The sequence below is a fragment of the Oncorhynchus nerka genome, linkage group LG28 (genome assembly GCF_034236695.1).
Source record: "Oncorhynchus nerka isolate Pitt River linkage group LG28, Oner_Uvic_2.0, whole genome shotgun sequence".
In the NCBI taxonomy this organism is placed as follows: Eukaryota; Metazoa; Chordata; class Actinopteri; order Salmoniformes; family Salmonidae; genus Oncorhynchus; species Oncorhynchus nerka.
The window spans coordinates 47,886,919-47,912,459 of NC_088423.1; the positions used below are offsets into that span (position 1 = coordinate 47,886,919).

General features: G+C 43.3%; 1 pseudogene; it reads right to left on the reverse strand.

Moving 5' to 3' along the window:
- LOC115113327 (uncharacterized) overlaps positions 1-25,180 on the reverse strand; it is a 114,536-nt pseudogene extending 89,356 nt beyond the window's left edge.
- Between the last annotated feature and the right edge of the window lie 361 nt (positions 25,181-25,541).

Genomic DNA, 25,541 nt, shown 5'->3' on the forward strand with positions numbered 1-25,541 from the left:
GCCACGGGAGGTTGACGGCACGCGTGTTGGAAAGATGTCTCGCGCCGTCATAAATAAACAAACTCACGCGCGTAGTAGCATTGACTGAGCGTGCCATCTCTGTGGTAGGTTAGAAAGTGTTGGTCTGTGCAGAAAAGACCAGAACCACTGCACAAACACAGAACTGGACTGAACCCGTCACACTGACATTTAAACATGACCACATAGAGAAGAGGAAGAGAGAAAGAGAGAGAGCAAGAGAAAAGGAAAGACGGCGAGAGAAAGAGCTACCACGAGAAAAAGACTAAAGCCGGTAGGAGCACTGTTGAGGACAGTGGTGTCTCTCCATCACAGGTGAAGGATCTTTTAAACAAACAAAAGGAACTGTACAAGCAGCCGTTACAACAATAAAATTGCTTCAAGTGTAGTGTCCAAACACTGGTGGAGTCAACTAATAAAATAATGAGCTGACCAGAGAGGTCCAGGACCGTAAAGCACAGTTTGCTGTTCTCCCAGGTTCAGCTCGATGACTTTAAACAGGAAAACAACAAAGATGACGACAATCTGTAAGGCACTGAGAGAGGACATTAGTATGTGAACCCATGATAACAATGAAGGAAGAAAAAAAAAAAATCGGATTATCTACAGGAACAATCAAGGCAGGGCAACATTGTCGTGGTTGGAATTGCAGAATCTCCACATGAGACCTGGACGGCGTCGGAGGACAAAGTGAGGAAAATGATCACTGAGAAACTGAAGATGGACAACACGAAAATTGACGTTGAGCACGCACACACACAGGACTAGACAACCCGCAACCGGGCCAGGTGACAGGCCCAGGTCAATAGTGGTCAAGTTCCTGAGGTTCAAGGACAAGGTAGCTGTTCTAGATAGAGCCAAGAACTTGAGAGGAACGTGCATCTTCTTCAACGAGGACTATCCTGAAGCTGTGAGCCAGAAGAGGAAAGAACTGATCCCAGCCATGAAAGCTGACAGAGTGCGTGGGGACATTGCTTACATCCGCTATGACAGGTTCATTGTCCATCCTCCCTCCCAAAAGCCTGGAAGGGATGAGAGAGCCTGTGGATTCGTAGCTTCAACTCCACAGCACACACATCCACGTACACACACCAACTGGAATGCTGAAGAATTATCAATTTTTTCCTTAGTTTGTTCTTTTCCATATTTTGTCCATCTCTGATAAGCTAAGGACAGGGCTAAAAATAGCAAATATTAATATATGCAGCCTTAGAAATGTTGATGAAATCAATGACTTGCTAATATTCACACTGTGTATTAGCTATTTCTGAGACAAATAAAGCAACACCTCACGGCACAAGGCTTCTCCCCGTGACCTACTTGTTGTGTGTATGTGCTGCAGTGGTGGCTGCTGAGGGGAAGACAGCTCATAATAATGGCTGGAACAGAGCAAATGAAATGGCATCGAACACACGGAAACCATGTGTTTGATGTATTTGATACAATTTCACTGATTTCGTTCCAGCCATTACCACAAGCCAGTCCTCGCCAATTGACCAACAACCGTTGATGTACTGACATGCCTCTGTAACGGAGATGCAAACACACACACACACACACTACATGTTCATGTTTTACATTTATTTAAATTGTATAGTCTTTTGTCTGTAATGTTTTTGTCGTTATTTGTCGGTCCCATACAAGACTGTCGCCACTGGCGTTGGGTAATGGATCTTAATAAAAGAAAAAAAAATGACGAGCAGAACCAGAACCAGAACAGCTGATTATGGAAGTCATTTTTATATGCTTACAAATCAAATCAAATTTTTATTTGTCACATACACATGGTTAGCAGATGTTAATGTGAGTGTAGCGAAATGCTTGTATTGACCAGATGCAGTTTAGATGCTCAAGAAGCGACGACAAGTCGCTGGCCTGAGGGTAAGGTAGGGTGTGTCTGAAGACCAAACAGGCTGTGTGTTTGCTATGTGGACAGGCGGAAGGTGGGGGGGGTCTAGGGACTTTTTTGTGTTAACCTCTTCAGGGAGAGAGCGGTGGTGATGGAAGTGATTTGGAAAGAATGCGAGGCAAGTTGGGAACCAAGGCAATTGTGGCCGTTAAACAGTGGGTCGGCCTAAAAGGAAAGCTTTCCGCTAAGCGAGGGCGGATGCTAATTGAAGACAGTTGCAGCGTGGTGACACACATATTCACGTTGTTTTTCACTACAGTAGACACACAGTAAACATGCCATCCCTAAACACTACCTCCAGGCCCACATGGATGCTGGGAGCACTGAGGGACAGAGTGGGTTGGCATGTGTGTAGCTGGATGTTAACAACAGCGTACAATTAACTGGGAGTGTGTTTTACTGGTATTACGTTCAAGCATGTATTCAGTGAGTGTGAGGTTGTGTTTACATATGATTCTGGATCTCTCAAGTGAGGTGTAAGACGGACATTCCTAATTCCCAGGAGAGACATTTGAAACACTTTTTTTCCTCTTCTCTTTTGCAGAAATGCCTTCTTGAACATATGAACTTTCACGTGCCTTAATAACTGGCCACCCCTCATAGCCTGGTTCCTCTCTAGGTTTCTTCTACACCGGCATTGCTTGCGGTTTGGGATTTTAGGCTGAGTTTCTGTACAGCACTTTGTGACATCAACTGGTGCTTTATAAATACATTTGATTGATAGTAGGTGATCTGTAAAATCTCACAGAGAAACAATTGATTTTTCTGGCTAGCCTTAATTGGCTGAGATTATGGAGGGGCTGCATGCTGAGAGATGAGTCCTGATTGGTCGGCCATGCCACAAGTTACTGTCTGTAACATAATGGGGGTTTCCCTGATCAGTTTACGACAGATGCGAAGATTCTTGGAATATTGAACACAGTCAATGTGAACTGGAGCGATATGACTAGAGCTGTGGCGGTCATGAAATGTTGTCAGCCGGCTATTGTCATGCAAAAGCCTGCCAGTCTCACGGTAATTGACCGTTAATAAAACAAAACACATTTAGCATCTCCAGACCTCCTTGCATACAAGCCGCTGATGCACGCCTTTGGAACATCTACATTTAATAAAGTCCAATAAATCAATTTAATATATACCATCACAATAAATCTATTATTTTATTCAGGTCTAAAGAAACATTATGATATGGAGAAAATGTATTTCAGACGAACAGAATATGAGTTGGCCTACTGTATGTTATCTGGCTATGCACCATGTGGTAGGCGTGTTCATTTAGCAGATAGCATATCCTCATAAATTCCATGCCATTATATCATATAACTTTATAGTAATAATAATGTAATTTAATTTAGCTGAATGAAATAGAAAGGACATTTTTCCCATTCTGGAGCGAGTGTGCGAATATGAAGTGGCTACGCTAGATTGAGTTATTTGGCAACTTTAGTTGTGAATGATACAAGCCTTCGAATGTCTTAGAAATGAAAACATGGGCCTCCCAGGTGGCGCAGTGGTCTAGGGCACTGCATTGCAGTGCCACCAGACTCTGGGTTCCAGCCCAGGCTCTGTCGCAGCCAGCCGCGCCTGGGAGGTCTGTGGTGCGACTCACAATTGGCCCAGCGTCGTCTGGGTTAGGGAGGGTTTGGTCCGTAGGGATATCCTTGTCTCATCGCGCTCTAGCGACTCCTGTGGCGGGCCGGGCGCAGCTAACCAGGTTGCCAGGTGCACAGTGTTTCCTCCGACACATTGGTGCGGCTGGCTTCCGGGTTGGATGCGCACTGTGTTAAGGGGTTTCGGAGGACACATGGTTCTGGAAAGGCACTTTCGACCTTCATCTCTCCCGAGCCATGATGCCATGATGCGACTATCGATGATTTGAGAAAAACTTGTGCTCTGTTCCTTGCTGTTCTCTGTACATGCTGTTCTCTCGTCAAGTGATCATATTTTTACACTTCAGACTATTCTCAATTTAATATTGTCTTTACTAATATGTAAAAAAATTAGAATGGCCCATTATCCAATGAGCAAGAACATGGGCAAGACAAAAAAACTATAAGACAGGCCACTTTCCCTCCGGTACGTTTTTCACTAATGTCTTCCACTCATGTCGGTTAGGCTACTCTGATAATTTCACTGCCCAACAGGTAATATTCTGCCCAAACTCTGTATGCCATGGGTTCTACAACCCTGTTCCTGCAGCTACCCCATATTTAATTTGGGAAACCAAGTGAAATCTGTTCGGGAACATCGATAGTAACCTTTCCACAACTAAACATATTAAATTAAACTGTTGAAAGCCCCCCTCTCTGCGCTCTGGAGAAAGGAATGCGCTCTGTGAGAAAGGAATGACAGTATTTTTTAAAGATGGCTATTCAAAATCAAAACAAATTCACTATAATTGGTGAGATTCAATTATGTACCAAAGATATCTTAAATCAGTATTTTGTTAATGTAATGTGTCAGTCAATCATTAATTTTGTTTTTTTTTTATTATATGCATTTATTGATTTTTAAAGGCCTATTAGTGATCTCATTTTATTTATTTATTTATTTTACCTTTATTTAACTAGGCTATTCAAAAATCAAATACAGGGGCCACAGATTTGTACCTTGTCAGCCGGGTGTTTAGACATGTCCAACACTCTAACCACGCTACCCTCCCGAACAAAGCTGAGCAGACAAAACGCACACGGCAGAGGACCTTTTACTTAGCCAAAGTAGTTCCAGTCTGCCGTGAAGCATTCATCCATGTATATGGGTAAGAGTCTAACGTCAGCTTCATATAAAGACATTATTCATATCTCATTTTGTTATAAAGTCATTTGCATTGCTAGTTAAAGCCTACTGTTAGCTAGCCGAATGGGTAGCTAACGTTAGCTAGCCAACATTTAACCTAGCTAGCTAAAAATAATTTGCTTGGTATCCAACGCCAAATAACGTTAAAATTGTATCTCATTTTGTCAAAAAATCTGTTTGAATTGCTAGTTACAGCCTACTGTTAGCTAGCTAGTTGGTTAGATTTACATGCATATTAAAACTACAAAACATTATTGCTTAACTGTATCGGTTGGGATTATGGTTCATGAACTTGTTTAGCTAGCTACAGTGCCTTCGGAAAGTATTCAGACCCCTTGAATTTCCCACATTTTGTTACGTTACAGCCTTATTCTAAAAGTGATTAAATACACACACATGTACACGTACATACACACACACACACACAATCTACGCACAATACCCCATAATCAAAGCGTACAGGTTTTTAGACATTTTGAAAATGTATTAAAAATAAAAACAGAAATACCTTATTTACATAAGTATTCAGAACCTTTGCAATGAGATTCAAAATTTAGCTCTGTTTCCATTGAGATGTTTCTACAACTTGAGTAGAGTCCAATTGATTGGACGTGATTTGGAAAGGCACACGTCTATATAAAAAGGTCCAACAGTTGACAGTACATGTCAGAGCAAAAACCAAGCCATGAGGTCGAAGGAATTGACTGTAGAGCTCAGAGACAGGATTGTGTCGAGGCACAGATCTGGGGAAGGGTACCAAAACATTTATGCAGCACTGAAGGTCCCCAATAACACAGTGGCTTCTATCATTATTAAATGAAGGAGGTTTGGAACCGCCAAGACTCTTCCTAGAGCTGGCCACCCAGAAAAAAAAGTTAGATATCAGGGGAGAAGGGCCTTGCTCAGGGAGGTGACAGAGATCCCGATGGCCACTGACAGAGCTCTAGAATTCCTCGGTGGAGATGGGAAAACCCATCTCTGCAGCACTCCACCAATCAGGCCTTTATGGTAGAGTGGCCAGACGGAAGATACTCTTCAGTAAAAGGCACGACAGCCTGTTTAGAGTTTGCCAAAAGGAGAAACAAGATTCTCTGGTCTGATGGATTGAACTCTTTGGCCTGATTGCCAAGCGTCATGTCTGGAGGAAACCTGGCACCATTCCTACGGTGAAGCATGGTGTTGACAGCATCATGCTGTGGGGATGTTTTTCAGCAGCAGGGACTGGGAGACTAGTCAAGATCGAGGCAAAGACAAATGGAGCAAACTACAGAGAGATCCTTGATGAAAACCTGCTCCAGAGTGCTCAGGACCTCAGACTTGGTCGAAGGTTCACCTTCCAACAGGACAACAACCCTAAGCACACAGCCAAGACAACACAGGAGTGGCTTTGGGACAAGTCTGAATGTCCTGGAGGGGCCCAGCCAGAGCCTGGACTTGAACCAGATCAAACATCTCTGGAGAGAGCTGAAAATAGCTTTGCAGCAACACTCCCCATCCAACCTGACAGATCTTGAGAGGATCTGCAGAGAAGAATGGGAGAAACTCCGCAAATACAGGTGTGCCAAGCTTGTAGCGTCATACCCAAGAAGACTCGAGGCTGTAATCACTGCCAAAGGTGCTTCAACAAAGTACTGAGTAGAGGGTCTGAATTCTTATGTAAATGTCATATTTCCGCTTTTGTATTTTTAGTACATTTCCAAAAACGTATATATTTATTTTTTAAAATTTTGAATAAGACTGTAACCTATCAAATGTGAAAAAAAGTAAAGGGTCCTGATTACAAAAGAGTCCACTTAGCCAGATGATTACATGACCCATATATTTATCCAGGTGTGTCTGGGGCTGATGTGGCCATCTATTGAAGAAGATCATGAACAGGTCTAGACAAGAGAGCCCTATCCACTTAGCTGGGGGGGTTTGAGACAATGTTTAGAACATGTTGATATAGTTTACCAGAGACAATGTTTAGAGGTTACATGTACTTTCAACACCACACTGGATGGGGCTAAGGCTTAAGAAGGACTAGAATAGTGTATTTTTACCTACAACTTAACCATGAGGTTATTGTTGTCCTAAAATGGAAAATGCCAATCTTGGCAGTCTCTATGGGTGTGCCACAGCGTTCAATTCTCGGGCCGACTCTTTTCTCTGTATACATCAATGATGTTGCTCTTGCTGCTGGTGAGTCTCTGATCGACCTCTATGCAGATGACAATATTCTGTATACTTCTGGCCCTTCTTTGGACACTGTATTAACAAACCTCCAGAGGAGCTTCAATGTCATACAACTCTCCTTCCGTGGCCTCCAACAGCTCTTAAAAACGCAAGCAAAACTAAATGCATGCTCTTCAACCAATCACTGCCTGCACCCGCCCACCCGTCTAGCATCACTACTTTGGACAGTTCGGACTCAGAATATGTGGACAACTACAAATACCTAGGTGTCTGGTTAGACTGTAAACTCTCCTTCCATACTCACATCAAGCATCTCTAATCCAAAATTAAATCTAGAATTGGCTTCCTATTTCGCAACAAAGCATCCTTCACTCATGCTGCCAAACATACCCTCATAAAACTGACTATCCTACCGATCCTCGACTTCGGCCATTTCATTTACAAAATAGCCTCCAACATTCTACTCAGAAAATTGGATGTTGTCTATCACAGTGCCATCTGTTTTGTCACCAAAGCCCCATATACTAGCCACCACTGCGACCATTGGCTGGCCCTTGCTTCATATTCGTCACCAAACCCACGGACTCCAGGTCATCTATAAGTCTTTGCTAGGTAAAGCCCTGCTTTATCTCAGCTCACTGGTCACCATAGCAGCACCCACTCGTAGATATATTTCACTGGTCACCCCCAAAGCCAACTCCTCATTTGGCCGCATTTCCTTCCAGTTCTCTGCTGCCAATGACTGGAACAAATTGCAAAAATCACTGAAGCTGGAGACATATCTCCCTCACTAACTTTAAGCATCAGCTGTCATAGCAGCACACTGATCATCACACCTGTACATAGCCCATCTGTAAATTGCTCCTTTGCACCCCAGTATCTCTACTTGCACATTCATCTCCTGCACATCTATCACTCGTGTTTAATTGCTAAATTGTAATTATTTTCCCATCATGGCCTATTTATTGCCTTATCTCCCTAATCTTACTACATTTGCACACACTGTATATATACACTGTTATTGATTGTACGTTTGTTTATCCCATGTGTAACTCTGTGTGTGTCGTACTGCTTTGCTACATCTTGGCCAGGTCGCAGTTGTAAATGAGAACTTGTTCTCAACTGGCCTACCTGGTTAAATCTTTTTTTAATTTTTAAACATACAATGGTAAAGGTGAGGGCACTGAGTTCATGTTTAAGTGTGTGTGTGTGTGTGTCACCTGCTCCTCTGTGATGAGCTCCTGGTCAGTGTGTGTCAGGGTGGCTCTGACACACCATGCATACCTCCTTCATTTTGCTCCAGCAGCACACCAACACCATCTGAGCTGTTACCCTGTAGCCCTCGCAACTACCACCTACAACTCACACTAAACACCATCTCATTATCAAATCTATAGGCATACAACTCACTATTTACAAAAAGCCTTCTAGAATGTGTCATGCCAAACAAATTGTTTTTTCACAGTGCTTGTAAACATTGCCGCACGAGAGCGATGCGCGCCATGTTGGTGGTGAACCAATATCTCTACGTTAAACCTCTCCATCGTCCAGGACACTCCCATTCACCAGCTCTGTAAGCGTTATGTCAAAATAAGTTTGTTGATCACCAAATATGGTCCAAATACAAATTTACAAGAAACCGAAAAAAATGCATATTTGAGTGCATTTCACACTACTTTTGAATTATAATTCAAATGTAAGGCTCATATGAATGTCCTGCTTGACAAAATGCTTGTGTCATCATCGCAAATCAACTACATTATACTTAAAAATGTCTTCAACTAGTAAAATTGCTATTTGGCTAGCTTTTGCTACAGCCTTTGTCAATGACTGGTACCATTCTAGTTGACAATTGTTGCGTCCAAAATAGGTATTTTGCAAAGCTGACAAACAAATACAATCTTAGTAACTGGTCAAGCGATGACCAAAACAATATTGGAAGCATATAAGAACCCCAAAAAGTGTTTTTGTTTAGAAGTAATAAATACGTAAAATGGGGGCAGACTGGATGGCTGTCTTTCTGCATCCGTACTGATAAACCATCTATATGGACTGTGTCGTGTAGTATCCACTCTAGTGCATAACACTTCAGTATCAGTAGGCGGTGGTGAAACACTGACCGCATCAGGACATAACTGGTACTGCAGCTATTAAGGTGGCTACAATACCGGTTCTGTCCTGATGGGGTCAGTGTTTCACCACTCGGCTGCTGTTTCTGAGGTGTCAGGTTTAGGGAAAGTGGATACCTGGTCAGTTGTACAACTGAATGCATTCAGCCGAAATGTATCTTCCGCATTTATCCCAAACCCTCTGAATCAGAGAGGTGCAGGGGAAGGCCTTAAATCGACATCCATGTCATCGGCACCAAGGGAGCAGTTGTTGTTAGGGGTTAACTGCCTTGCTCAAGGGCAGAAGGGTAGATTTTTCCACTTGCCGGCACAGAGATTCGAACCCCTGGCCCAACTCTCTCAACCTCTAGGCTACCTGCCGCCTCCTAACACAAAGACACAGCAGAAGCACAAGATTATGATATCATATATACTAGTTCAGTGAGTCAGTGAGGGGTGTGTTGACCTGTGCTGTCATGCCCTGGTTGGTCTGTGGGAGCTACAGGTCCGTTCTCCTATACAGACGGCTGTGTGAACAGCTCACTGGTGCTGGTGAAAAAGTTGTTGGTGTCGTGAGGCTGGATCTCCTGCAGGATCCTCTGCAGACCAACGGATGTCTCTGAGAAGACGCACGTGCACACACACACCCTTATGTAGGGCCAGGAGTGTTTCCTTACTAAGAACAACTCTGGGCACTAGTTATGAGGCATCCTCACTCTAGTCTAGACCAATCAGAGGTGCTGACCTAAGTCAGTATCCATGGGGACGAGGCCTTCAGTGGAGGAGGTCTGGACAACAAATTACACTAAGTCAGACATCCTATAGGACACTGTGATGAGCTCTGACAGCACACTACTCCACTGGCCTTTCAGAGTGAAACACCTGGACACACAGAATGAACAATACACACCAAAGACTGGCTATGACATGTGTGTGTGTGTGTGTGTGTGTGTGTGTGTGAGAATATGTCTACTCAACTCACCTGGTGTTGAGCTGCAGTAAGGCAGCGGTGATACAGTCGGCTCGGCCGTAGATAGGTGAGGAGGCTGCCACCAGCAGGAGGGACCACTGCCTTCAGACACAACAACTACACATCTGGACCTCGCTTTGTGCACGGGGGCATTATCATGCTGAAACAGGAAAAGGTCCTTCCCCAAAGTGGGAAGCACAGAATCATCTAGAATGTCATTGCATGCTGCAGCGTTAAGATTTCCCTTCACTGGAACCAAGGTGCCTAGCCCGAACCATGAAAAACATCCCCAGACTATTATTCCTCCTCCAACAAATGTTACAGTTGGAACTATGACGTCGGGCAGGTAGCATTCTCTTGGCATCCGCCAAACCCAGATTTGTCCGTCGGACTTCCAGATGGTGAAGTGGAATTCATAACTCCAGAGAAAGTGTTTCCACTGCTCCAGAACCCAATGGCGGCGAGCTTTACACCCCTCCAGTCGACACTTGGCATTGCGCTTGGTAGTCCCGTTCTCTGAGCTTGTGTGGACTACCACTTGGCAGCGGAGCCATTGCTGCTCCTAGATGTTTCCAATTCACAATAGCAGCACTTACAGTTGACCGGGGAAGCTCTAGCAGGGCAGAAATTTGACGAACTGACTAGTTAGAAAGGTGACATCCTATGATGGTGCCACGTTGAATGTCACTGAGCTCTTCAGTAAGGCCAGTCTACTGACAATGTTTGTCTATGGAGATTTCATGGCTATGTGCGCGATAATATACACCTGTCAGCAACGGGTGTGGTTGAAGTAGCCAAATCCACTCATTTGAAGGGGTGTCCACATACTTTTGTATACAGTGCTTTTGGAAAATATTCAGACCACTACTTTCTCCAGATTTTGCTACTTTACAGCTTTATCCTAAAATGGATTAAATAAAAAAAATTAAAAAGTCAATCTACACACAATACCCCATAATGACAAAGCCATTTTTTTCACATTTATCAAAAATAAGAAACAGATATTTACATAAGTATTCAGACCCTTTTGCTACTCGAAATTGAGCTCAGGTGCATCCTGTTTCCATTGATCATCTTTTAGATGTTTCTATAACTTGGAGTCCACCTGTGGTAAATTCAATTAATTGGACATGATTTGGAAAGGCACACACCTGTCTATAAGTATCCACAGTTGATAGTGCATGTCAGAGAAAAAAATAAAATAAATCAGGCCAAAGGACTTGTCCGTAGAGCTCCGAGACAGGATTGTGTTGAGGCACAGATCTGGGAAAGGTACTAAAACATTTGCCACATTGAAGGTCCCCAAGAACACAGTGGCCACCATCAATCTTAAATGGAAGAAGTTTGGAACCAGCAAGTATCTTCCTAGAGCTGGCTGCCCGGCCAAACTGAGCAATCAGGTGAGAGGGGACTTGGTCAGGGAGGTGACCAAAAACCTGAACTCCAGAGTGCCTCTTTTGAGATGGGAGAACCTTCCAAAAGGACAACCATCTCTGCAGCACTCGACCAATCAGGCCTTTATGGTAGAGTGGCCAGACGGAAGCCACTCCTCAGTAAAAGGCACATGACAGCTCACTAGGAGTTTGCCAATAGGCACCCAAAGGGCTCTCAGACCATGAGAAACAAGATTCTCCAGTTCAACAAAGCCAGGGCCCCGTGACACAGGTAACGAGACAAACCCGCGGGACAGCCACTGTCATATAGCCCGGTACAGCTTTGTCTTAGCCACACGGGGGCGCACTCACCAACCTGTTCTGAACCTTGCAGGAGACCTGCCACCTGGAAAGGCAGATGGACAGACAAAAACATACAGAAAGAGAGAGACAAAAAAGTTCCAGAAATCAACATCATGGCCATTACTATCAATGAACAACGAAAATTAATCCAATCAAAATTAGTCATTCAGTGTACTTGAGTGTATGGGATGTAGTCACTCACTCCTGAGGCCACTATCTCCACTCCCCATGACACACCTGGCCAACCATGCTCTGGACCGACTGCACAATTTCTGTAGAGAAAAAGTGAGTGAGGGGGGGAGCCTACTCATTACTTAAAAGCTGAGTGCTCACACTTTATGAGCTAATGTTGAGTAACCTGGAGTGTATTCATTCACCATAGCAAACCATGGCAACAGGGACCATTTACTCCAAACGGAAATCATTTTACAATGAAAACGAGAGTTTCTATTGGACAAATTCAGGTAGGTCCCTGCCCGTTTCTATTGGTTTCCTAGTGAACACACCCCTGGTGTAGCATACACAGTCCTCACCATCTGTGAGGATGTGTGTGTGTGTAGCAGTCCAGTAGGTCACTAAGGGTCAGCTGCAGGGAGCAGTAAAGATGGGTAGCCTGTAGGGTGGCACTGATGGACTCCTGGGACCTCTGCACTACCAGCATGGAGGCCTTGGCCGCAGCTAGACACAAGCTAGGCCTGTACCACATGGTGGCCTGCTAGCTAGACCACTAAGACAGCAGGGGGCGACATACACACACACACCAGTCAGTCAGAGGCCACGAACCACATGTTTTTCCTATCCTGATACTTGGGACCGGTGCCACTTTTGTTTTAGCCCTTACACAGCTCATTTAAAACCACCCAACTAATTAAGTCCTGGATTAGTTGAATCATGTGTGTTGCTACCGAGCTGGAACAAAGGCATGCCGTCCTGTGGGTCCAGAGGACCAAGATTTAGGAGCACAGGATGTCTTACCTGTTGGAGATATTCACTTAAGGCCTTCTGGAGGGAACTGTAACACTGGAGAGAAGAACAGAGGGAGAGGCATATTATCTAAAGGCATCAATGAACTCCGGGAAAAATGGTTCTGTGTTTGAGCTCATCATCCTGAGCAGGTTTGATAATAACCTGAAGGAAAACAAAGCACTCACCTTCTGTTAGTAGACTGTATACACCTTTCACCTGAAAAGCAATAGAGCATTCGGTATATAAATGAACTGCGGATGAAGTGTATCTTCTGAAAATTATACCAAATACAAGAGACAGCCTAAGTGAGGAGATTCCATACGTACCGAGAGGGAAGCCGCCTAGGCAAGATGTGATGGAGTCTATCAGATTTGGGTATGCGGTGTGGTCTGAGCCGAGATTGGACAGACAGTCAGACAGGCACCCGGACAGCCAACCAACAGTCTGCTCCTGCAGCCAGTCTAGTACAGAGCTCAGGCCACTGCAGATTGCAGAGAGAACATGTAGATTAAGAGAGTAGCAATTCTATAACATGTTTGCTAATCTACTGGAAAGACAGAGCTGTGGTCACAATCCCTGGTCCTGGATGTGCAGGTTTTGGTTCAACTTCCAACCCAGCCGTAACACCTGTTCAACTCATCAAGGTGTTGATCAGCAGTTGAGTAGTTGAATCAGGTGTGGTTGTGCTGGGGTGGAACAAAAGCCTGCACACCTTATGTGCCAGGGCTTGAGACTGAGGGAGAGGAGGAGGTGGTGAGATGTACCTGGCCCTACGGAGGGGGTTCTTGGCCTGCAGGGAGGTGTAGATGAGGGCCAGCGTGTGCAGACAGTCCTGGAGGAGAGACCCATGGGAAGTTTCCGCCTCACTCAGCCCCTCCACCTGAGACCCTGCCTGGAGAGAGACAGACACAATTAGACCAGCCAGCAGAACATTAGATGTACCTGCACTGCAACATAAGGATTACAATATCTCTACGACGGGACAAAAAAACAACAATACTGTCATCCAATTACCTCCTCCACACACATTTTCATTTATAAATCAACCTCACACGTTTGCTATGGTTGGGCGTTAACCAGATTTTCATACCATCATTCCAGTACCATACCGGGGTATACAGTATTTCCAAAATGTTAAAACAGACAAAACAAATTTAGGCAGCAGGGATCTTGATTCAGGAGGGGATTCATTGTCTCTGCTGTAACCAAGAACCTTGATCTGATGAGTCCCATAGGGTGGCGCAGAATTGGCCCAGCGTTGTCTGAGTTAGGGTTTGGCCAGGGTATGCAGTCATTGTAAATAAGAATGTGTTCTTAACTGACTTGTCTAGTTAAATAAAAAGGTCAATTAAAAATCGACGACGCTGGGACAATTGTGCTAACCAGGGTCTGTAGTAACGCCTCTAGCACTGATGCAGTGCCTTAGACCGCAGCGGCACTCACTAGTTAACTTATAGTTAGTCATAAGCAGTGGCGTAGCACGCAATCCTGCAGTCGAGCTCAATCCCCCCCCCTAAATGTCACAAAACGATCCAGTAGTGTTATTAACCCGACTTTACCTCCGCTGGTCTGTACCGAATCACAGAGCAAACGGCAAAATCTTCCAGCTGATTGAGAGGAAACGGGCTTCTTATTGGTTTACATATTGTGCATCACATGCAATGAGTCAAGAGATTGAAAATACAAGTGACAGAACCTACCGGCGCCGCAAAAAGTTGGGTAAACAACACTTCCCTGTGAAGACCCTACCTGCTACTGCCAAAAGGACCAACAGCATGTACAACCGGTAGAGTAAACTCATATATTTATTCAACATTCTGGCTTGTAGAGACTATTGAGTCTTTTTTTACAGTGACTTCTTTCAGACTGATCGCCACGGAGTAACCATGGTAACAGTCTGATGTTTAGGCAAAAATAAAATCAGGCGCTAACACCAAGACCATCTGCTTACCTCTCAAGACCACAAGCCTCCACTTTCACAGTTTTCCTGTTTGTCACCATGATTTAAACCTGTGAAACAACAACCAGGGTTTAGCATGAGATATCAAGCTACAGAAGGTACACTGTTGGGAGCACAGTTGAGTAGTTGAGTCAGGTGTGGTGGTGTTGGGCTGGAACAAAAGCCTGCACACCCTGGCTGTAGCTCTCCTGGAACAGGATTTGTGACTAGGGGGTGTCGTGGTGACCATATTACCGCCACACCGGCGGTCTCGAGTCATGAAGGCAGTCAAATTCCACGTGACCATTTAGACACGGTAATTAGGCTTCTCAAAACTCTGATGCTGCTGATGGTCATTAGTAGCCTACCAAACTAACTAACTGCCTGGTACTCAGCACTCTATTGTCCATCTAATGACTGACTATGCAAATGTAAACAAAAATCTAATGAAACACTTAATGAGAACCCATGAGCTCGTGTTGTGCAACATTTCTATAGGCTATGCAATTGATTTCTTACGCAGTGTGATGCCTCTTAGGAGGAAGATCCAATCAGCTTTCTATAGGCTAGGCTTACTATATTTACTTCTCAACTTTCCTAATATTAAGCACATTGCTTCTCTTTACGACAGGAGTATAGCCTACCTGGCTGGCATGAAAATGAACCACAGGAAAAACGTCCTCCATTCGCTATTTATGTCACACCCTGATCGGTTTCACATGTCTTTGTGCCCGTCTCCACCCCCCTCCTGGTTTCGCCCATGTTCCCCAGTGTATTTATACCCGTGTTCTCGGTTTGTCTGTTGCAAGTTTGTTTTGTCAAGCCTAACAGTGGTTTTCCCGTGCTCCTGTCTTGCTCTAGTTCATGATCTCCAGTTTTTGACCATTCTGCCTGCCCTGACCCTGCCTGCCGTTCTGTTTTTGAGCTTTGACAATTTAAGTGCATAGATGACATGTATTTTTCCCCTCCTCTTTCGAGACAGGTACATGATAATGATCCATTCCAAATCAAAACAAATTTCACTCATTATTTAGTATATGTAAAGACAAGATTAAATCAAGAATAGACTGATGGGTGACAATATTACCTAATGGAAGAGTTGTGCTTATAGCCTACTGCCATGTGCGCATTGCTGTGCTTATAATGTGAAGAAATAGCCTAATTGATTATCAACATTTTACGCTAAACTTTCTGATCAGTTTTTTTTATGTATTAATTTGGGATCGACCGCATCCGACAACTGTCCCAGACTATGTTTGGAACATTTATTTCTTGCACAGAATAGGTCAACTTTTGTACTATGGGGATAGTAGATTGGCATAGCCTAAACACAAGCCTTTCTCATCTTGTTGGCTGACGAAAAGTAAATGTGGACAATTCCTCCCATATCTTCAATATGCACTTCGGAATTGTATAAGGACGCGCACAGTTGCGTCCCCGATGTGTATGTCTTCACTTGTAGCCTGTGAGAAATACCCAATCACATGATGGAGAGCCATGTGAGTGAGAGGTGCTTCGGCGCACGCAGCACTCAGGGAGAAGGGAATTATAATTATTATATTTAGCCCAAGGGCACAACGGCCACTGGCCGCAAAAGGCCTGGATTTTGTTACGGTGCAACGCAGCCACGCAAAGGGGATGCCGCTGGGATATTTGAGGCATTATCAAGTGCTTGTCAAATTGTGAATGAGAGACCGATGAAATGTGTACTGCCTGAAGGGGAAAAAAACTAAGCAGAGCTAACGCCTTTCAAGCGACTTTAAAAAAAAAATCATCATTAGGAGTACCATCATGCAATCTTCCAATGTATTAACAAATGTATTAACAAACAAAACATACAGTGCATTTGTAAAGTATTCAGACCCCTTGACTTTGCACATTTTCTTACATTACAACCTCGTTTTAAAATGTATTAAATTGTTTTTTTCCCTCTCATCAATCTACACACAATACCCCATAATGACAAAGCAAAAACAGGATTTCAGAAGTTATTGCAAATTTATAAAAAATACATATACATAAGTATTCAGACCCTTAGTATTTTGTTGAAACACCTTTGGCAGCGATTACAGCTTTGAGTCTTCTTGGGTATGACGCTACATGCTTGGCACACCTGTATTTGGGGAGTCTTTGCTAGGTAAAGCACCGCCTTATCTCAGCTCACTGGTCACCATAGCAGCACCTACCTGTAGCACGCGCTCAAGCAGGTATATTCCACTGGTCACCCCCAAAGCCAATTCCTACTTTGGCCGCCTTTACTTCCAGTTCTCTGCTGCCAATGACTGGAACGAACTACAAAAATCTCTGAAACTGGAAACACTTATCTCCCTCACTAGCTTTAAGCACCAGCTGTCAGAGCAGCTCACATATTACTGCACCTGTACATAGCCCATCTATAATTTAGCCCAAACAACTACCTCTTTCCCTACTGTATTTGATTTATTTAGCTCTTTTGCATCTCTACTTTGCACATTCTTCCACTGCAAATCAACCATTCCAGTGTTTTACTTGCTATATTGTATTTACTTCGCCACCATGGCCTTTTTTTGCCTTTACCTCCCTTATCTCACCTCACTTGCTCACATTGTATATAGACGTATTTTTCTACTGTACGTTTGTTTTACTCCATGTGTAACTCTGTGTTGTTGTATGTGTCGAACTGCTTTGCTTTATCTTGGCCAGGTCGCAATTGTAAATGAGAACTTGTTCTCAACTTGCCTACATGGTTAAATAAAGGTTAAATCAAATAAATAAATAATGCATCCGATGACTGGTGCGTGCCCAAGATTTTAAAGGAGGAATGTGCATTGCCCAAGTTGTTACTCGTTCACTGTGTGTGCCATTCTTTACAATTGGCTGTCAGTGCAGCATCCAAAGAAACCATCCCTAGGAGTGTTGAGTATTTAATCAGGGAAACCTACAACTGGTTTTCGATTTCCACAAAACAGTGCGAGGCGTAAAAAGCAGTGTATGCCACCATTAATTGTGGCCAGACGGGGGCGCTAGAGAGCGCGCTATGGAGTAGACGTGCTTTGCTAGAGCTCCGCTCTATTTTGAAACAAATTAGGGTTTATCTTAACCTCTCACAATCTATAACTTAAAACAAATATGACAAAGGGAAAAGGCACCAAAAAAGGGGGCGCTAAACAAGATCATTTGAATGAGATAGACAACGAACCAATTTCAACGTCGCCGACCCACGAGGAGTTAGCTGAAGAGGCTAGCTTCCAAGAATTTCCCACAGATCCTACTCAAAGTGACATACTGGCTGCCATAAACTCACTAAGCAAGAAGGTGGACACAAGGTTTGCTGATATCTCAAAGAGTATTGGGACTTTGGCCGAAACTGTGAAGGCAACTAAGGGAAGGGTGCATGAGGTTGAGCAGACGACAGTCGATCATGAGGCCAGGCTACAGGACATAGGAGAAACAGTGCACAACGTTCAAAAATGACAACAAAACCCTGAAAGTCTGACTGGAAATGCTCGAGTCGCATTCATGATGCCAGAACATCCGAATATGTGGGATCCAGGAAGACACTGAGAAAGGGAAACCCACTGAATTTTCTCTGAGCTGATACTGGCACTTGCTGGGGAGTGAACACTTAAAAACGGCCATCCTGATCGACCGCGCACACAGATCGCAGGCAACGAAGCCGGCCAAGGGCCACTCATTGTACGGCTGCACTATCCCCAGACCAGGGATCTCATCCTCAAGCTGGCTAGTCAAAAGTTCCCCCTTAACTACAACGGAGCCAGGGTGTCTTTCTACCCAGATCTTACCTTGGAGGTGAGGAACCGACGGAAACAGTATGATGAGGTACGCAACAAATGCAGGGCGGCCAACATCCGATATGGATTCCTCTTCCCAGCCCGGTTTAAGGTGACCATCGAGGGATCAACACGTACGTTTGACAACCCAAAAGAGGCCAATCTGTTCTTGACAAGTAAGCTCCCTGGCTGAGGATACAGAACGGCTGTGTCAGCCGACTAAATGGCCAAATACAGGCCAGGAATATGTTCGAATTTCCGGCCTGTGTCTTTTCGATCAGAAGATCAGAAATTGGGACTTACATGATGTGAGATGTTGTGGCTAATATAGCATTGTTTAACATATCATGTATTAGCGCCACTCACCCCCTAACGTGAGAGTTAAATTTGATTTAATATTAGTTTATATGCGGAGCATCTATAGACGACGAGTTAGTTCAAGATGTATGTCTAGACACCCTGTATGTCTAGACACCCTAAGGTTTGTGTGTTAGCTAAGGAGTGCTTCGTGGGGAGAAGTCACTCAGTAAAGGAACGGGAGGAAGGGCGATGGGGTCTGTGTTTTATGTTAACGTTTATTAATACAGGTGGCATGACAAGCTCCCGCACGGCGGGACGTTTTTCTTCTGAGTTTTGTATGACAGCAAACAATTTGCTCTAAAATAAGAAATGCCACATAGTGACAGAGCACAGAGTAGGCCAGGTGGAATAAAGATAGTCAGCTGAGACTGTAATGGCTTAGGGCATGTGGTGAAACGAGCTAAGGTTTTTTCTCATCTTTTTAAATCACTGGGGGCTGACATAGTGTTTCTTCAAGAAACTCATATTAAACGCTCCGCTCAGGCCAAGCTACGAGTCGGCTGGATCGGTCAGATATACCAGTCTAACTTTGATGCAAAAGCGAGAGGGGTAGCAATCCTGATAAGGAAAAACATTCATTTTGATTACTCATCCTCGATTTCAGATCCTAATGGTCGGTATGTTATTGTGGCTGGTACACTGAATTCGAAACCAATAACCTTGGTCAATTTATATGGACCCAACTTCGATGATCCATCATTTTTTCAAAGGGTATTTAAGGCCATACCAAATATCTTGGATACAAGTGTTATTGTGGGAGGTGACTTTAACTGTCCATTAGATCCTCTTTTAGATAAACAGCTATCAAGGTCATTTCAACAATTAAATGCCAGTGTCTGTCTAAATACATTGATGACAAACCTTAACATTGTCGATATTTGGAGACTGACGCACCCAACAGATAGGGATTATACTTTCTTTTCATCAGTTCATAAATCATATTCCAGAATTGACTATTTTTTGTTGGACTCCAAACTACTTTCAGCAGCTGAGTCGGTTACCTATCACCCTATTCTAATTGCGGACCCCTCTCCTCTGTCTCTTGTGCTGAAACTCGACAATATGTCGACAGGCGACCGTGGTGCTTAGACGCATGCCTGTTGAAAGATGAGGCTTTTTGTCAGTATTTGAAGGAGCAGATTGCATTCTTCCTCGGAACTAACGACACGGGGGATGTTGACGACTCCACCCTTTGGGAATCTCTAAAGGCTGTGATTAGAGGATACATTATTTCTTATACATCAGAGAGGAAGAAACGCACCAATACTAGGCTGAGAGAAATTGAAAGAGTTAAGGGAACAGGAGAACGTTTTTAGGACAAACTCCTCGTATACAGTCCTTGAAAAGATCAAAGTTAAAATATGGATACAATACCATCCTTTCGAAACGGGTGGGCTCTTTACTTGCTTGAACGCAACAAAGTTATTTTGAACTGGGGGACAAACCACATAAATGATTAGCAAGACAGCTAAGGCATGTACAGGCATCTAGAGCTTTTCACAAAATAAAAAGACAAGGGTAAAATATTAATATCCTGCGGATCTGTTACTAAATGCGTTTTACTCCGAGCTATACCAATCAAAATGCGAAGCTACTGATCCAAACTATGGAACGCTTTCTCGCTGAATGTGAACTTCCTAAACTAGACAGGGGGGCAGCTGCTGCACTCGATGCAGGGATAACTTCAGAGGAAATTAACACAGTGATAGCACAATTTCCAAACAGCAAGGCCCCTGGGCCCGATGGATATGTAATAGAATTCTATAAGAAGTACTGCGCCAGTCTAGCTCCCCTTATGTTGCGAATGTTTAAACAATCCAAAGAAAATGCCAAACTCCCACAAACACTGTATGAGGCTACAATAGCACTGATCTTGAAAAAAAGATAAATTCCATGGAGATGTCGTCTTTATCGCCCCGTGTCGTTACTCCCCATAGAAAACAAGGTGTTGACAAATATATCGGCAAACCGATTGAAAACATATATTTCCGACATCATACACCCTGACCAGACAGGTTTTATCCCGGGCCGACATATATACTCAAATTTGAGACGCCTTTTCAACGTAATGTATCACGATCATAAGGTTGAGGCAGTGGTAATAGCTCTTGATGCAGAGAAGGTGTTTGATCAGATTGAGTGGAAGTATATGTCGGTTCTGGAGCATTTCGGGTTTGGAAAGGAATTTATTAATTCGATAAGAATTATTTATGCACACCCAATGGCGTCCGTGGTAACCAATCAGGGAATGTCGCAGTCATTCCGCCTGTTCAAGGGGTGCCCATTTCGCCTGCTCTCTTCGCTATAGCCATGGGACCCCGGGCATGTGCCGATATAGCTTCTGTTCAAATAAAAGACACACAGCACAACATTTCCCTATATGCAGACGATGTTCTTTTGTTTTTGTCCAAGCCTAATACGTCTATTCCACCCTTACTTAACTTGATTGACACAGTCGGCTCCTTCTCTGGCTACAAGATGAACTGGCAAAAAAGTGAGTTGATGCCAATATCACGGTCTGTGGATATGCAATTTCTGCAATCTACCCCGTTTAGAACAGTGAGGGACAAGTTCACAAGCCTCGGCATTGTAGTGACAAGAGACCTTGATCAGCTATTGAAAGCGAATTGGGACATGAAAATATATCAGCTTAAACAAAATATAGATTTTTGGAAAACTCTGCCTATTTCCTTGGTTGGTCATATAAACGCTATTAAAATGGTTGTCCTAACCAGGTTTATTTACCTCTTCCAATGTCTACCCAATTTCATACCACAAAGCTATTTTAAGAAACTGGATTCAATAGTGACTCCATTTTTATGGGATAACAAGGCAGCCAGAATTTCAAAGAAGCAGTTATGCAAGTACAAAATAGAGGGGGGCTTTGGCCTTCCTCACTTCAAACTGTATTATTGGGCTGCTAATTTGAACATGGTCTTTCCCTGCGATGAGACAGAATGATTTGCCTTCATGGCTTTTGATTGAGCAGGCCTCCTGTCAACATTCCTCACTTCCTGCACTTGTTAATAGCCCATCATATGTGAAAAAAATACATTTATGACTCTAATCCAGTCATTTGTCATACGCTTAGGATCTGGAAGCAGATTAGGTATTTTCTTAACATACCCACTGTTTACATAGACAGCCCAATTTGCCTGAATTATGCTTTCCACCCTGCATTGGATGATATGGTGTTTTCACAGTGGAGGGAGAAGGGGCTCACAACAATTGGTAATCTATACAGATGGTCAGTTAGCTTCATTTCAACAATTACAGGGAAAGTTCAACATGCCAACAACAGATTTTTTCCAGATACCTCCAAATCAGGAATTTCTTAAGGACACATCCCACAGTATGGCATGAAGCCAAATAGTCCTACATTAGATGGATTTGACAAGGATCAAGCTCATTCAAAATGGTCGGTCTCTAGACTGTATGATGCGCTACAGGCCCACATAGAGGTATCCACAGACACTATTAAAAAGGGCTTGGGAACAAGAAATTGGTTCAGAAATCTCAGATGAGGACTGGGTAGAAGCTCTCAGGATATAAATCACAGTTCAGTGAATGCCAGACACAACCTTGTACAGTTTAAGGTTATACACAGGTTACATTACTCAAAAGTAAAACTGCATAAAATATTCCCAGACACCTCACCACTGTGTGAGAGGTGCAAGCAGGATGAGGGGACATTGACCCACTTATTCTGGACATGCCCTAAGTTACATGAAACTGGAGGGCGTGTAATTCAAATCAATTCCAATAGTTATTATGGATTTTAAACATTTAGGTACTTATAACTGTCTTATATCGGCTGAAAGCTTAAATTCTTGTTAATCTAACTGCACTGCCCGATTTACAGTAGCTATTATAGCAAAAACATGCCTTGCGATTGTTTGAGGACGGCGCCCCACATCAAAATATTTTTCCACCGGCACAGGTTTCATACATTCACATATAAAGACTAAATATTCACTTACTTTTTGAAAATCTTCCTCTGATTTGTCATCCAAAGGGTCCCAGCTATAATATGTAGTGTGGTTTGGTTAGATTAAATCCTTCTTTATATCCCAAAAAGTCAGTTTAGTTGGCGCCATCGATTTGAGAAATCCTTTCGTTCAACTTGCAGAGAAAGGAATCTGAAAATCTACCCCTAAAAACTGTTTCAACAAGTCAAAATACTTTTTTATTTACGCCTCAGACAGCCTAAAATGTAATCAAACTATAATATTTATTTTGGGAAAGTAGTATGTACAAAAGAAAAAGGCTTTTAGCAGGTGTGCAACTTCATCATGGTGCGCAAAGACACAGATTTACAAGATTGTGTCCTTGTTATTTCTTATTCATTTTTAAAGTTACAAGCCTGAAACCTTAGACTGCTAACACCCTGTGGAAGACATGGGAAGCTATTTTACAATATGAGCTTTCACTTGCATTTCTAACAGGATGGTCTCTCATAAAAATAAAAATAATGGTTGATTTTTCTTTGGATTTTCTCCTACCATATCTATTGTGTTATATTCTCCTACATTATTTTACCATTTCTACAAACTTCAAAGTGTTTTCTTTCAAATGGTACCAATTATATGCATATCCTAGCTTCAGGGCCTGACCTACTGGCAGTTTACTTTGGGCATGTCATTCAGGCGGAAATGGAGAACAAAGGGGGCCGAGCCCCAAGAAGCTGCAGCAGAGTAGTCAACCATATGGCAAAAATTGATGTCCTGAAGGATGCCATTGATGGACATCTCAGTCCATCACCATACCTTGGGTACCTTTTCGAGAGCACGGTGTACCAACTCAGTCTTGCGCCAGAGGACGAAAAGGTCATTCGGAGACAGTGCATCAACTACATTGTTGCTTTAAGAAAGGAGCTGCAAGCAAGGCTACCAAACAACCTAGATGCCTTGCGAAACATGGGCCTGTTAGTGTTAAGGAAATGCTAAAGCACAATAAAGGCACCACTGAAATTATTAAAGTAACTGAGCTACTGGGGTACCAGTCCCAAACAATTGATAAAATTGTTTCCCAATGGAGAAACATCCATCTGTTTAGGTGGGACTCAACTGAAAATACAGTCGTGTTTTGGAGTGAAGTAAATAACTACACGGACTCTTCCGGGTCAAGTCAATTTGAAGAACTGTCAAAGCTGCACTCTCCTTGCCACACTCAAATGAGGTTGAACGGCTGTTCAGCCAAATGAGTGTGGTCAAGTCAAAGTTAGGAAATAGAACGTCACTGCACACTCAACTCCATACTCCTGGTGCGGTACGGACTGAAGCTGGCTGGTGATACCTGTTACCAGCATAAACTACCAAGTGAAGTTCTGCAGCAGTTTGGCACCACAGCAGCATACAGCTTTAAGGCCACTCCATCCTCTACTGCTGGTTCCAGCTCTGTGACAATGCAGTTGGACAGTGAGGATGAAGAGGATTTCCTTGCCAATCTATTATTCATCATATTTACAGTACGTATGCAAGGAGTGGACTTTCTGGAACTGGCAGAGAGACACAGCTGATGGTAGCAGTGTGCACTGCGAGAACAGTGGCATTATCTGGAAGAAACCATTGAGCAGCTTGGCAGCACAACAAGCTGGAGAGAGATGCCTAGCACACATCATTATTTGAGTTAAGTTGCTTGTTCAATAAGATAGCATATGTATTGTACCTATAAATTGTTGATCAGTTAGGTAGCATGTTAACTAACTACCAATACACTGCATAAAACTATAATTGTTCAGAATGTGTAGGTTAACTCGTTAAAAAGAAAATAAATCAAATGTAATCATTCAATAATATGCAATTGTTCAATAATTCAATGTGTTGTGTTTAAAAATAAAATATCTGATAATATAAAATATGTTGTGTTTATATTACTTTTACAAATAAAAATATGTGATAATAAACAAACAAATCTAAACTAACAACTGTAAAATAATATTTTTCGCCGAGATAGCCAGTCAATTTGAGTAACGAAATTGTGTATTCTACGTAATGATGCAGTTTTACGTTCTTACGTAATGACGTCGTCCCGCAATGACATCACAACGTTATTTAGCAACAAATCGATCTGCCTCTAGCAACTTCCCCTGAACATTAGTTGGCAACACTGGTTTGATAGCCTTGTTCAAGTCTCTTGGGTCGAGACATACTCGGAGCTTGCCTGTGCGTGGTTTCTCCACCACCGCTAACGCGTTTACCCAATCTGTCGGTTCTGTAACCTTGGTGACTATGTCAGATTGCTCCATGCTCTCCAACTCTTTCTTTAGACGGGCGCTGAGAGCAAGGGAAATCTTTCTCAGCGGGTAGACCACAAGGGGTTGAGTCTGGGCCAAGGTGAATGTGGTACATTCTCCTGGGAATGCAAACTCCTCCGTTACATGTTCTGTCTCTACTGGTGCTGTCACTGATAACACTAGCTTGATGAGGTCCATGTCTAAACATGCTTTAAGACCTAGCACTGCAGGTGCTCTAGTGTCAACAACGTAAAAGTCCAACATCATGTCACTTTCCTTGTATTTGCATTTGAATGTGTCGTTTACTGGGAGCTGTTCACCACCAACCAGTCACTCGCAGTCAGTCAGTCTGCGAGTGGCGAGCTTGTAGCTCTGTTTTGGAGTTGTGTCTCTCCGTTCTGAAGCGCGCTCTCTGGGAACCGGAGGTGTGCTTTTGATGTCTGCGTGCAGTGCTTGTTCACGTGATGCCGCCCGAAATGGTTTTCATCTGAACCCGTTCTAGCGCATGATATCTGGCTATGTCAATATCTTTGTCCAGCGTTAGCTCAGAACCAACATC